This window comes from Agelaius tricolor, unplaced genomic scaffold, assembly GCF_023055355.1.
Source record: "Agelaius tricolor isolate 1412-34295 unplaced genomic scaffold, bAgeTri1.0.p SCAF_2, whole genome shotgun sequence".
Lineage (NCBI taxonomy): Eukaryota > Metazoa > Chordata > Aves > Passeriformes > Icteridae > Agelaius > Agelaius tricolor.
The window spans coordinates 53978154-53993757 of NW_027269262.1; the positions used below are offsets into that span (position 1 = coordinate 53978154).

Genomic DNA, 15604 nt, shown 5'->3' on the forward strand with positions numbered 1-15604 from the left:
AGGAGGCTGAAAATTTAAGTCTGGATAAATTTCCTACAGCTTATCATTCAGAAATGTGTTTATTGGCATTCTTTGAATGTAGATATTTGAAGTGCTTAACAATCTCTAACTGATGAGGTCTATTAAATGGCCATGTGCTGTACTTCACTTTGTCTGAATTGGAGAAAAGTTCCTGGGCAAAAGCCTCCTAGTCTTATGAGGAAAGGTTGCATATTTAGTCCCAGGGGAATTGCTAATGAATATACCTCTTTAATGGAATGCAATGATAGGGGAAATAGTGGGATGTGAAAGGAGATGACATTTTTTACTAAAAAACCTTAGTAAGGTATTATAAGGACAATATTTCTGTGCAGTGGTTTTCACTATGAAAAATATTTGACTTAATTTTGAGTGTAAGACCCACTTCATTGTGGGTCTAAATAACATTAATTACATCCACATGACTCTCTATTTTGTGTAGGAGGATTCACTCTGAATCCTTTATTCAAAGGCATTTGTACTGGTGTGCTTTAAGTCGCTTCCCCCACAGCTGTTAGACATTTGCAGTAGCAGGTCAGGTGAACCTGGACTACCTTTGTGCTTGGTTATAGTGGTTGTATGCAGCCATGGAGGCAAAAACAACCAGTTCAAGGGAAATAAAGTATAAAAACATATTATATACCTCACCACTCTTCTGAACATACAGTCACTACACAGGGAAAAAGGACAAGTACACTTAGAAGAGGTGTTTGGGGTGAGATACCATAATTTGTACACATGATTTTCTACAAGCAGAGCTTCATGCCAACTCACAGGTTTGTGATTGTGGGGACAGGGATGCCTGCACCGTGCCTTGTACTGCCCACCATTGCTCTGTGTGGTAATTGATGTTCCTACTGCTTGATCTCCTGAGCTGGACTTCTGTTGGAAGCTGCTTCATCCCCTTCCTGGCATCCTTCAAGACAACGTTTGTACAAGGAGCTTGTTCTGTCAGGAAGCAGGAGTAAGGGAAAACAAGTTTATGTCTCCTGAGCTCAGCAAGAAAGAAAAAAATATTTGAATTTGTTTGCTTTTTAAAATATTTGTCACAATGCCAAGCTATTTTAAGCAATCTGGCTACTTCATCTCTACTTACTATCCTCTTCTACATCCGAATTATCATAAGCCACCTGAAATATGGGAATCAGATGTGAATTTTAATGTAAGAGTCATGCTTCAAGCTGACAGGGGTGGGAGGGGGAGGTGTCACTGCATCAGCCAAGATTCTCTGGTGGAAGTGTTGATTGATAACCAAAACCTGGGAAAGGAGGGGAGCACCCCTCCCCTTTCAGTGGACTGAGTTGCTTTCCATTCCCTTGTGAAAGAAGTAGGCAGCCCTGTGTAACCATTGCCTTCATCTCCAGGTATATGAAAAAATGCAAAGTCCTTTGCTCCATTTTTTCCTTAGGTAGAGCTCATAAATGATCCAGTCCTCTCCACTGGTAGTGCTGGCTGTCATGCTGGCCAAGATGGTTGGTGTTCAACATGTCCCTGTAGGGTTCCCTCATGAAGCTGAAATGCATTCCCTACTTGGATGTGGAACCTTTTGTTCATTACAGGAGAAAATGGTGAGGTCTCTCATGCTGCTGATCTGTAATTTTTCTGTGTCGTGTTTTCCACAGAGGCTGTGTGACTTCTCTGAGACCTGGAGCTTAGAGAGAAAAAGGGGAAAGGGAGACTCTGATCCTGAACAAGGTCCCCATGGTGTGATGTGCTGTACAAAGAGAATGAAAGACTCCTTTTCTCTTCAGGCTTGTGGTAGGTTTTGAATTACGACTGCCCCTGGAGTCCTGAGAGCAGTAAGTGCTCCATAGTGCCCAGCTGGATGCTGTTTATTAAGGGTCCAACTGAGAATCCAGTGGAGGTTTTCACAGACCATTGTCACCGTTTCTTGTGAGCAAAAGCTGTAGAACAGAGGAGCAACAGCAGAGTATGGGGGAGTGTGGTTTGACTTCTGGATGACTGGTCTGAGCTTCATGTATGTTGGGTACCATAAGATGTACACTTTCAGGTGGTGATTCCTGCCATCTAAGGACAGCAATTAAAGGGAGGTAAGAAGAATTGTTTTTTGAAAGTGCTTGCATTAACTAAAGACTAAATGTACAGCTTGGAAAAAAAAGTTGCATCCTTTATTTTTTTTTAATCTACATAAATCCATTAAGTCTTGTGTGTCTTTCAGTGTATGAACCAGTATCCAAATCTTCATTTTTTCATGGCATTGATGCCAGGTAATAAGTACTGTTTCCTCTCCTAAGTGTAGGTGCTGGGTCTGTATTTATCCTAGCTAGTGACAACTCTGTACTACTGCCTTCTATAATATAATTAGGAGAAATGCTTATTCTTTGAGAGGTTCTCTAGGAATTAATTAGGTATATATCCACAGCCAAAGCTATTTGCAGGACACTTCACTTTTCTCCCAGTACTGAGGTCTACTGGGCAATCTTCTAGCTTCAAATGACCCTCTAGAAAAATAAAATGTTGGCGATTCACTCTGTTCACATTTCTTCCAAATGTAGCCATGTCTGAAAGGTTTTAACAAGCACACTGAATGCTGGGTATAATCTAACTGTGTTTATCATGAGAGGAAAAATTGCCAGCAATGCAGTAGGAGGAAATAAAAACAATCTGTGACATTATGGATGACTTCTATATGTACCACGGCAGATAAAACAGAGGGGAAGAAGCCATAAAGTTTCCCATGGTATTCCAATTAGATGACAAGCCCATGGAAAGAATTATAACTGCTTTCCTGGTTCAGAGTGAGGTCCTATTCACTTGAAGGACATATATATATACATTTATATATATATAAAATTTCATTTTACTCCCACTCCTTCTTTTTTTTCTTCTCCAAGCACATTAAAGAAGGTTTCTGGACAACCTGATCACAGACTATACCAATACTCTAAAGCAAAATACATAGCATCACAACTTGGTAAGGATTTTATAGCTAGACACTTTGCAGACTGCCAAGTTTTAGCCTAAATCCTCTTAGACATAGTCTGAGTAGGCTGATATATATCTCAAATAGCAGATGTAGTTGCTAAGCTGCTCTCCATCATATTCAAAAAGTCATGACAGCCAGGTGAAGTCTTCAGTGACTAGAAAAAGGGAAACTTCATACCCATTTTTAAGAAGGATAAAAAGGAAAACCCTAGCAACTATCATAGACAGTGGGATTGTAACCTCAGCAAGTTAGTGGATGATGAAAAGCTGAGTAGTGCTGTTAGTCTCCTTGAGGGACAAGATGTCATCCACAGGGGCTTTGGCAGGCCTGAGGAGTGGGCCACTGTGGACCTCATGAAGTTCAATGACATCCTGCACCTGTGCTGGGGCAATCTCTGGCACCCGTACTGACAAGGTAATGAACAGACTGAGAGCAGCCCTGCAGACTTGAGGATATTGGTTGACAAAAAATCAGATATGAGCTGGCAGAAAGCGAATTGTATCCTGGACTGTTAAAAAGGAATGTGACCAGTAGGTTTACTCTGCTCTTGTGAGACCCCACCTGGCACATTGCATCCAGCTCTGGAACCCTCAGGACATGGATCTCTTGGAGCAGGTCCAGAGAAGGTCCCCAAAAATGATCAGATGGTTGGTACCTCTCTCCTGCGAAGAAAGACTGAAAGAGTTGTGGTTGTTCAGCCTGGAAAAAAGAAAGCCCTGGGGACAACCTGTTGCAGTTTTTTAATGCTTAAAGGGGCTTATAGGAAAAAAGGAGAAAGACTTTTTATCAGGGCCTGCAGTGATATGAGAACGGTCAACAGTTTTAAACTAAAAGAGAATAGGTTTAGATTGGACATGAGGAAGACATTTATTATGATAAGAATGCCTCATCCCTGGCAGTGCCCAAGCCCAGGCTGAATGGAGCAACCTGGTCTAGTGGAAGATGTCCCTGCCCATGGCCTGGGATTGGAACGAGATGAACTTTAAGGGCTCTTCTAGCCCAAACTATTCATTCTATAAGTATATCATTCTATGTCCCTGGTCTCTCTCCATACTTCTTGGATGCTCTGTTAGCTTGTTATCCTCTCAAACAAATGATGCTTCACCATTCAGTCACCTTAGACCTCTGGGATTTGGACTGATCCCCAGCTCTCTTGTAGCTTGGGCATCCCAAACCCTGAATAGTGACTCAAGAGATTTCTGGTCTGCCTCTTAAAGTAAAAAATATAACAATTGAAAAAAATTATGAGGTCTACCATTTAGTCTTTGAAACAATTCCAAACCTTAGATCTTATTACTTTACCTAGCATGAGAAATCCACATATAAGGATAAGACAGTAAAAAAAATTAGTCTCTTTGCATGTTACCTTATCTCTCTTTGCTCATTGCTTCTGAGCATCCTTGAAACTTTAGCAGAAGTTCTGGAGCAGAAATTCTAGAGAAAGGTGTCTGGCAATGATCTTTTCTTTCCATGTGTGTTCCTCGTGGACCAAGGTTTCTCTTTCTTTCTCTCTGACTGATCCTGCAGCTAACAAGATGCAGTGGGAGCCTGCCTATTTGCTTCTTTAATCTTTTATCTCAGTGACCACACAGTTTATGTAAGGGTCTGCTGTTTCTAAGTTCCACTTATTTGCTACACTTTAGTACTATTTTAATCTTCAAATGCCTCCACTCAGATGTAATTTTACAGAGACTGTCCTCTTCCTCTGGTTGTGTCAGCTTGGTTGGGGGTTTGCTGCTCTGGGAAAGCGTGGGTGACACAGTTACATTTGTGCCAGATTCTGCATCTTCTTTGTTCAGTATTATTCTGAAAGATCACAAGATGTATAAACTGTGCATTGCTGGATTCCCCAAACCAAAACAGGGACAGGGGTCAGCTGTGTAGGAACTGGTAGCTAGCATGTATTTATAAACAGGTGATAAATTATATTTGCATATGCAGAGTGAAAGATTCAGATAACTAACAGCTTGCTTAAATGCCACATAAGTTTGGATCCTTTTTCAATGGAAACTGAAAAACCTTTGGTAAACAGCACCTGGTTGGTAGCAGAGAGGAAAAGTGACAGGCTCAAGAGAACATGTCATTTTAGCTCCTCAGCACTGGTACTGTCAAAGTGTGGATCTTCTCTTACTTAGTTCTTCATCAGTGTTGAGGATGATGAGACCTTCTGTGTTTGATCATCTTGTTGATTCCTCTTACAGGTCTGGATGAAATCCCTAGGCAGAAAATATGTTACACACTGAACGGAGAAGAAAAACAGCCCTTAGATGAGCGAGGTGGCAGGCAGCACTAAGGTCCAGCTTCACAAAGGAATGTGACTCCTAACTGCTGCAGAAGTCAGTGGGTACATTGAGAAGCTACATTATCTACCCTGTGAAGACATCTCTGTAAATACTGTTTTGTACAAAACTGGTGGAAGTGAGACCTGGATCTTCAGTGGTATTTTACTGCCTAATTTGTATTTAGGCACTGTCATCTCTGGATGTTCTACTTCCTATGGAGCAGGGAGGCTTAAGATTTGTTTTCTTAATACTCATTATATTTTTGGAACCTCATTGATCACCCTGCCTGTTTTATTCTGTGCTCTGGGTGATAAGGCTCCAAACACAGCTGTATCTAGTGCAGGGCTGCTACAGTGCACTATGATTTCCAGCTACATTGCACACCACTGTAAACACCCCCCTTATAAAATCTGGTTCACTGGAACATTCAAAGCTGCTGGCTGCCAGGGAATGTTCCTTAATGAGGGTAAGGAGTACTTGAACACATCTATGACTTGGCAACCCTTCCTGCTTTTTATAAGCTACTATACACTTCAGAGAGAAAATATCTTAGAGGCTACTTTTTAATGGGACAAGTTTACTTAAGAGCTGAGTGGAGTTGGTGCCAGTAGTTCTGTTTTGTTCTAGCTTCATATTAGCCTTGTCAAAGTTCTTATAGCGTCTCCTGGGTGTTTCTGTATTGCATACCATATAAAGCTGGTTTTGTGAGCCAAGAATTTTGGCTGGAATATATATTATAGTGGTCTCATTATATTTTTCTAAAGTGTATCAGAGGTGGCCCTATATTAAATCCATGGAGTGAGGCTGATTTTTTTTCTTTCTCCCTTCTGGTTTTGCCTTAGCCCACACTGCAGACATTGGATCCAGAATTTGAGCCAACCCGAGTCTGAGGGTTATTTGGGATCCAAGGTCTTGGTTTGGCCTGTAATAAAAATGGGTAATTAGTGATTTTCTTTTTTTAGATGATACCTTAGATTTTGAAAATCACCAGACTTTAAGGAGGGTGCTTTTGGTTTGGGCCTGCACTAGCAACTACTACGCGAAAATATTCCTTTCTCATCCTGCTGACATAAGTATTCACTCAAAGCCAGCTTGCCAGCATGGCGAAAAATGTGGTGCATCCTGTCTTGCCTCTCTGAGAAGATGTGTGTTTTATGACTGCTTGGTGTTTTCTTACTGACAGACATCATTAGGTGGTGGACTTGGCAAAGTTTTCTTATCAGAGGGCATCCAGCCCATCTTTTCTAGAGTGTTTGTGTGGGAAGCTGGAGCCTCTTCTGGCTGCACAAAGGAGCTGCTGTAACAAGACCATACTTTGTCTTGGAAAAATCCTGGCTACCACAGAAAAGATGGAGAGAATGTGTTGAGATGTGAGTGAGATTTGTTAAAATTATGTTTGGGCTTTAAGCCTATGTCAGGTTTAAGAAAACATGGCAAGGAACCATTTTGATTCCTCTTTTTTTGCCTATTCTCCTGTGCTGGGTTTTGAGTTTGGTGTGATCCCATTACCCAAAAAGCAGCTGTATGAGCCATAAACAGTGGAATTGAACCCCTGACAAAAATATTTATGGCAGAATCAGGTGCTGCTTTATGTGCATGGCAGAGCAGCAGTGCAGGCTTGCCTTGGTTTCAGTGTGGTGCAGTTGGTGGTGCCCATGTGGGATGGGTGAAAGGATGCATTGCTCCCTCCTGTACCTACAGCAGCTCTCTGTGGGACAGTCCAGCGTGTCTCCCTTCAGGATCCTCTTAACCTGGCCGGGGCTGATGCCAGCTTGCTTCGCTGTACACCAGCTTTCAGACTGTGCTTGCAACCAGGTGTCCTGGACTGCCAAACAGATAGTATTCTATTTGCCATCTGTATGGCAGCTGTCTTCTGTTAAGTGGGCAGTTTTCCTTATCTCTTCCACAATCACTCCTCCCTCCGGGGAGACATCTGTTGATAACAGGCTATTGAATGTCACTGCATGACTGATAAGAACTATAGCATCCCATTGTGAGACGCTCTGCCCAGAGGGAGGAGCCAAGCATTCCTACCCAGATATAATCTGGAGATTCTGGAACATCAACATGGCTTCTTCACTGGATTTCCCAGAGGAACAGCTGCCTCTTCCACTGGATCTTCAGAGGAAGACTACACCTTTCTACAGGATCCCTGCTCCAACAGAACCACACCTGACACTCCAGGAGGACTGCAGCCACAATTCCAATTGGACTGCTACCAACACCCTGACCAACAGGGTGTCAGGTTGTATTCTGACTCTGTCAGTGTTATTTTAGTTTACTGCATTGTTTATTTTATCTTTTTATTTTCTTCCCTAATAAAGAACTGTTATTTCTGCTCCCATATTTTTGCCTGAGAGCCCCCCTTAATTTCAAATTTATAACAATTCGGAGGAAGGGGGTTTACATTTTTCCATTTCAGGAGAGGCTCCTGCCTTCCTTAGCAGACACCTGTCTTTCCAAACCAAGACACCAGGTTATCCAGAACTGCTCCTAAAAGCAACAAAACAAAGTGAGGAGTTGATGCACATGAATCTGTGTGAAGAATGTTAATCTGAACATGAATGTAAGGCAAACTTCCAGCTGGGCAGAGTTACTGGTGTTTATTAACCCAAATATTTATGTTATGGAGGCATGCTTTTCTGACAGGTGGTGGTAAACAAGGCTATTTTGCTCTGTAGTTTTCAGGAAACCTGATTTTCTCTCTTCATAGGAGATTTGGAAAAAATCCCAAAACTCAGTGATACTGAATGAGCTACAAAGATGAACTAATGGGCCTTTTCAGCTTTAATCCTTAGAGAACACCATTTTCTACTGTTAAATTTCACCCTAAATTTCAAAATTTTCATGAAGTCATTTCAGTGTCTAAATCCATTAGGAAAAAAAGTCACATGCAACCAGTTTAATATTATGTGAATATTCAAAGGAGACAGGGAGAGGAAGGCTATATGGAGGGAGTTCTGTTTTCAGGCCTGCCCTGTTTTCTCACGTTGTTTTGGCCCAACCAGTTCATTTTTCAAAATTCTCAGTTACAGAGGGGAAAACAATGCCTCCATGTCTCATGTGGCTTTCAGTGTCCCTTGTCTTTGCCAAGTATTGTCAATTTCTTAAACAAAATGCCTTATGTAAAGGCAGAATTTCTTGTGAACTCTGGAAGATGATTTTTCACCTGGCCTCATTTTGATTATTTAATGAAGCTACTACCTAAAGGTAGTACATGAATCAAAATGTTTTTATCTATTTGGATTGGTGAAACCATAAAAAGAAGCCCAAGATTCCAGTTGCATTACTGTTTATTTTTAGAGCAGACTCTGAACAAATGAAACAAATTGCCTTTCCCATGCTAGAGTAAATACCAACAGATATAACCCTTCCTCTAATCTAAAATAAACCTTTCCCAGTCTTAGCCATTCCCTTTCCTAAAATGTGATGAGAGCTGGCACTGTGCCCTCCAGGTTTGGAGCTGCAGGCTTCCACAGAGCAGTGGGTGAGGAGCAAGTGTGGAGCTGGCTGAAGTCAGGGATTGGAAGGGTTGGAGGGATTTGATTGGAAGGGCTGGAGGCTGAGTTTGAGCACATTGCTGACCTACTGCCCTTGGAAGTGCACTGGTAGTTACTGCAGTGCTCATAACTGAGGATATACAATAGAAGTTACAAATACAGGGATAGTGAAGATGAGCCAACAATCCGTCGGATTGAAATCCTTGAAGGACCTCGTAAATACTTTAATGTTTACACAGGGCCTGTATATTTTCACAATTACCTTTCCATGAGCCCAAAATGTTTTAACACTGGAATGTTTTCAGGCTTTAAGAAGTTATATTTTCTGATACGTCTGAAAACTGCAGGCTCAGCTTCTCTATAGGCCCATTTTTTCTCATGAACAATTAAAGCTGGATTCCTTTTTACCCCCAAATATGCAGAATGTAAATAGTGAGTTCTACTAAAGTTATGTATTGATTATGATCACTGTGTAGTGAGAAGAAAAGGTTTGAATTTACAGGAGAATGTTGTACCATAAATTGGCAAAAAGATGCTTCTACAATATTTGCCTCTATTATAATTAAGAAGTGATAAGAAAAATGACTTTTCTGTAGAGAGATTTTTGAGAGAAACAAATCCATAAGAAGTTTGAAAGGTTTGAGGCAGTTCTTTAAAACCTCAGGGTGAAAGTTTGGAGGCACGAAGACATAGATCAAGTGCAGGGAATTTTGCAGCAGCTGAGTGTTCCTCTGGTTTCTGTCACAAGGCGCTTCTCTTTTCTGTCCAAAACAAGGCTCCTGTTAGAGTGTGAATGGGACTGTCATGGAATTGGCACACCTGCTGCATGTATTAGACAAGCAGTGACAATGGATTGGTACTTAATATGAGGCTCTGGCTCTTGCTGTGAGGTCCATTGTGAATCGGCTGTAAGGTCCATAGTGAGTGTAACACAGATCCCTTTTGGCTCATGGACAAAACTTTCTGCCTGATGTTGAGAGAGGGATAACAAATCCACAGTGAATTTTGGTGGTGTTTTCTATTTCTGGGGAGTCCTGAGAAACCAAAAGAAGTGACTTCTGCACACTTTCTGCAGAAGGAAAGGCGCTGAAGCAGCATCTGGAACTAATAACCTGTGTTTCACAGCTCACTGGTGGGCAGCAAGGGAGCCGCTCCGGCTCCAGCAGGCCCTTACGTAAAACCTGCACACAGTGATTTTCAGCTGTGGGAAATCTGAAACGGCTTCTGCTGGCCCAGGGAGGAGGAGACTGCCTGACTCCCTGTTGGTTCACCTGGGACAACAGGCTCCCTGCAAGGGCATCACCGCAGCCTTCAGATGTGGTAGCATGCAGGTGGAGCATGTACATACACACACTCACACACACACACAGAGGAAAATCATATCCAGCCATCAAATGGGGTATTCCACTAATTGGAAAGTCTGTTCTGGTGTCTGGCCACCATTTGGCAGATACTGACAGTTTCCACTTAAAGGCAGCCAACCTCGCCAGAAAGCCAGCTGTGCGGCTGATCTCATGAAGATGTCATTGAACAACTCTTTGAACTCCTTCAAGAAATGGTGGGTCTGACTCGAGGCAGGCTGGAATCCCCTGGGGGTCTTTGCTGGATGTGGGAATATAGACATCCATTGACGTAATAGTTACACCTCAGCGTTCCTGAGTTGCATGTAAGGATATCATCTTCATTCTGGCACCGGGGACTCCTTCCACATTCACCTTAAGCTGAAACAGAGTCCCTTTGCTGTTCATAGGTCACTTTTTCTGTTCCTGTGAGTGTTGCTACGTCCTCATAAATATTGGTAGGTTGTCATAATTGTTGCCATGATGAAAAGACTTATTTATTAAAAAGAAGAAACAGATGGCACAAAATACTTCAATGAATTTCAGCATGTTTGAGAAATGAAATACCTGTTTTAGAAATACCAGTTTTGAGAAGGTGGTAAATGCTATCTCACATAATTGTGAGTACACTGAGTGTATACAGAGTGACAGCAGAAGTAAGGCAAAAATAAAAACACATAGAATGGAGTAGTTTTATGAAAAGCAATGAAGAGATGAGCATAGTTTTATTCGCTGCTGCCATTTCAATACATGGAGTTCTAACAGTAGGTGAATGGGACACAAAAGCCACGTTAGACAGAAAAAGCCTGAGGAAGCTGAATCCTGGTGTTGGGGAGAAAGGAGGAAGGAGAAAGAGAAAGCAAGTCACACACACAAAAATTCTGTTCCCAGAACTGTAGGTGCATATATCGACCACATTTCACTATAAATAAACTGCCAGGTGCAGAGACAGCCACTTATTTCCCGGAAGAGCAGAAAGTAATACCAGCATCCAGGGCACTATTTTTAACATGTTCTGCACTTGTAGTGGAGGGTCCTTGCTGTAAGGCATAACTGAGGAAAAAACATGTGCTGCACGTGAATGGTATGCAAAAAGCAGGGGAATTAGTTAAAGGAATTTTTTTTAAGTGATGAAAGTTTATAGAAATTTGTAGCTCAAAGTATTTTTATGAAAAATTACTTATGGTTCGTAATGTGAAAGAGCTTTAAGAGGAATATAGATTTTTTAGAAAAGGGAATGCTGAAGAGTTGGAGGGGTTAAATGCCTTTCCCATGGAAGTTGATTGTACAGCTGGAAGGAGAAGTGCTTTTGCTTGAAATTCTGGTTAAAAATGTCAAAATTTACTGGACTGGGAACAGGGTATAATCTGTATCTCTAGGTAACTAATGTTGTGTTTTAATAATCTGACTACACTTTTCCACTACAAAGTGTCTGATTTTCGGAGGGATGGAGAAATTTGAAATATTTGTTATATTTTTTTTCCTATCTGTGTTACTTTAGTTTACTTGTTTTGTAATCTATTAGACCGAAATCTCGATATTCATTTTGACTAAAACATCAACTGATAATCTGTGCCTGTAATTATTAAAACATATACAGCTGTCACTGTCCATTCCCAAACCTTTTAAAGCCAGAATTTTTAATGTACTAGTTGGTGCTTTCTTGGACCAGGGAGAGTGGAAAAACGAAGGTGGCTGGTGCAGTACATGAGGGTGGAGGCCCTGAATGAAGCTTTTATAAAAACTGTCTCACAGGAGATTTCCTCTCTTCTTTCCAGTTTGGATTAGGTTTTTTGGCATACGTTTGCAAGAAACTCATCATGTCTTTGCATTCAAACTGCAAAAGCCAGCTTAGTACTTTGTGAATTTCCCTTGGAAATTGCTCTGTAATGCTTCATCCAGAGAAGATGCATTTCCCTGTTTGTTTGGTTATAAGCAAATTCACAAAGCATTTATTTTAGTGCTCAATTTACTTGCTTCTGTCACTTCTCTCTTCTCCATTCCTATGGGAAGTTTGTTTGAAATATTTCTTTGAATTTAGATAGCTTGTACTGGTGTCTTTTTGAGAAATTACTTTCTTTGCCTCTCATTGGTTATAATGCCAGGGCAGATGGATTTAACACAAGCTTAACCCTTTTGTTTTTGGAAAAGATTAGTAGAGGCTTAGATAATAACTTGGAAAATACAAGGATAGCTGAATCATTGCCATTCTTAATACAGTAATAATCAGCAATGTGTTCAAGGGTTAGCCCATTGGACATTGAGATAGCTAATCTGACACTGGATCCTTCTGTCTGTGGACACTTACACACATTCAAACGCTCTCTCTTGAGCTGGCTCTGCATTACTTGCAGGGCTCTTCTCTCCTGACCATTCAGGAGAGAATGAGAGAGCGAGCAGCCTTCGCAGGAGGGTGCTTGCTCCTGGCCCCCTGAGAGCCTGGGTGCTGCAGCATCCCCGTGTCTTGGAGATCCCAGGTGAGGGCTCATAATCAATTCCCACAGCTGAGGTGAGAACCCATTTTGGATTTTTTGATGTTTCTACCAAAAGTGTGCTTTTACAGGCCATGTCTGCTGGATGCCACTCCTCAGTGGCCACGGTGCAGCGCCTTCAGCTGGACTTGCAGAGCTGGTGAGACCAGATGTGTGTCAGACAGCTGCTTGTTGGAAATGAGACATTTCCACACCTGCTACTAATCACATGGAGAAATGCCCAGTTCTGGACAGAAACACCAACTGAGTTTAGAGGCCTTCAGGTTTGGGTGGAAGCAGTGAGCAGGTACTGTTAATAGCTCTGAATATTTAGATGCCTGTACTCCCCTAAATACTGACATGGCTAATGAAGGCTGCTAATTACAATTTATTATTTGTTTTTGGACTTGTAGGGTGAAAACTTAGTCAAGAACTATGACTTTTATATTTTTACCTATGGCTTTGCAGGTGGTGAGTTGAGGCTGTAGTGGTTAAGTTGCTGTTTTTATAGTTCAGGCATGTGGATCCACTTCCATGATCCTTTACCTGTTTATCCCAAGGTCACATGCACATCCTAATTCATTTATTTGTAGCTAAATGCCCTTGCATAAACAACTGCATCTATACAAAGTGGGTAGAACCTGCTGTTCTTCTAACTTAGCAGTATTTTATACTGATGGTGCTGGTGGGAAAAACTTCATAAGAATGAAGGAAAAAAAATATAGAGGAACAGAAAAGCACACTTTTGGAAGAAAATCTCCAAACTCTCAACATTTTCCCAATCTTTCCCACCTCTCATCCTCCTTGTCCCAGTCCATCTCTTTTCCAAAACACAGAGACCCTTTTATCTCTGACCTTTTTTCCTTTTTGTTCTGCAATTTGTCAAGCATTAGAGAGAGACAATTTACCAGCAGATTATGAGACCTTGTGGAAATCCATTTTTCTTTAGTGTACAGTAGTTAAACATATATAACTTTCAAATCCTCTCTGGGAAATAAGTGACAGGGAGACATTCAGCTAACCCAAACAACACATTTCACAGTAAGTGCTGTTCTACCAAAGGGCCTTTAGTCTGAATAGCTAAATGTCCCCTCATTTAAGGATATTGAGGGAGCCGGGATCAGGGGATACTGGGAAGCTTGTTGTCTTACAGTCAATGTAAATATTTGTAGATAATTTGAAGGGAGTCTGAACCCTGAAAAATTTCTGACTCCTGAATTAGCCATAAGGATTTCTCACTTGGTTTAGTGCTCAACTAAAATAGAGACAGCAAGGAGTCATAGGCCTGGTCTGCTGTGCACAGTTCCACTGAAGAATGATTTTCAAGAGAGCTAATTAAACAAAAGCACATCATAGCATGCATGGACTTACATCAAAGCACACAGAGATTTTACAGGTTTAATTTAACTTTAAATCAGCTTAAATGTGTCTATTTCATGGGCTAGCACTGAGTGGATCAAATCAATTTTAAATTTAATTAAAGTGGTGTTCTTTTCCAGTGTAAGGAGGTCTTATAGGCTTTTCTGTTTCCCTTTATTGATCTCAATGGTATTCTATGAACATGCTAAAAAAACCTTTATTTTTCACACACCTTACTTGAAAAACTACTGAATTCAGTCATCCGCACATGACTAACATTTTTGCAGTACATATGTACTATTCTGTTACACAGTGAGATCCATGTTGGCATGTAATTTTTGGATAAGGTTTTTCATAGTTTGTTTTCACTAAATATCTTGTTGAAAAGAAAATTGGTGGGCCTGTGACAAGTATGTAGAAATCTTTTTTATGACTTTTAAGGCAAGGAAAAAAAGAATTTGTATTTAAATGTAAGCAATTTCCTGTGATGTTGTGAGTTTGTTCATAATGGGGTAACCTTAAAGGTGATAGATAGTAAGAAAGCTAATATAAATAAATAAACTGTATTTATAATGTAGTAGCAGCTACAGCTCATCATAGCAGTGTGGTTTGTTCAATACTAGAATGAATATTCTGTTTTTCCAGCAAAATGAAATGTATTAAAAAAAAAAGAACTTTCTAGTCTCAGAAAATGCATGAATAGTGGAGATTAGAACAGAATAGCTCTAATACTTGTCAATGTTCATAACACAGGTAAGTAATTTTAACATCCTTCAACCTGAGAAGTTCCCCTTAGTTAATGAGCCTGTCCTCTTAATTGCTCAAGCTTCTTACCATAATCAGACAAAAAATCACCACAAGAATTAAGCAACCCCCAAAACATTCTCCTGAGGACTATTTATACAAGATGCAGTGGTCAGTCAGGGCAGTAAAACAGTGGTTTACAAGAAGCCTAAATAAAACCTAGAGCTGTCCTGAGCAGGATGGCCTGTGGCGAGTCAAATGGGTAAACATTCTCGGTGCAGAAAGAAAAAAAGGGGAGAAACAGCCTAAAACAGATGAAGGAAAGTCTGTCAATAAATCCAAGCAAGCTCTATTGCCTGTGTTCTCATGCACCTTAATCCTTGTCATGTGTTTGAATGAGGATTATGCTTCTCTCCCACCCACCTTTAAGTTCTTTTAATAATCTGAAACTTACATAAAATATGGAATAAATCTATTTGAAGAAAAGCTCTCTTGTACTGCAGGTTGTCTAAGGAAACCTCCGTGTTATGATTAGATCTGTTATGGTTAGATCCTTAACAATTTATTTCAGTGGGAAAACTTCCACTGGATTTAATAGCAACAGGGTCTGAACTACATTTTCATGAATCATTTCAAGACAGTTTGCCATTCAGGAATAGTGGCTTCTTACTAAATTACTTTTTCAGTTAGATCATAAGGCAGATTGTCTTCATTCCATGTTATATCCAGTCCCATGGATGTGGTCTTGAAAGCAACCTGAAACTTGGATATCATAACTTTGGTGAAATACCTTAGTACTTTAACACATTATGCTACTATAGTGAGTTATGTTTTGGGAGAAAATGTTCTCACATGTCTTATAAAAGAAAAATTTGCACTGGATCTATTTTTGTAGTGTGGCTACAGCTCTGTGTCTCTCTTTGAGGTAAATTTATTAAAGTAA

At 40.6% G+C, this 15604-nt stretch overlaps 1 pseudogene; it reads left to right on the top strand.

Moving 5' to 3' along the window:
- The window catches only part of LOC139587539 (chloride channel protein B-like), a 77478-nt pseudogene that overhangs the window by 42571 nt on the left and 19303 nt on the right, over positions 1-15604 (top strand).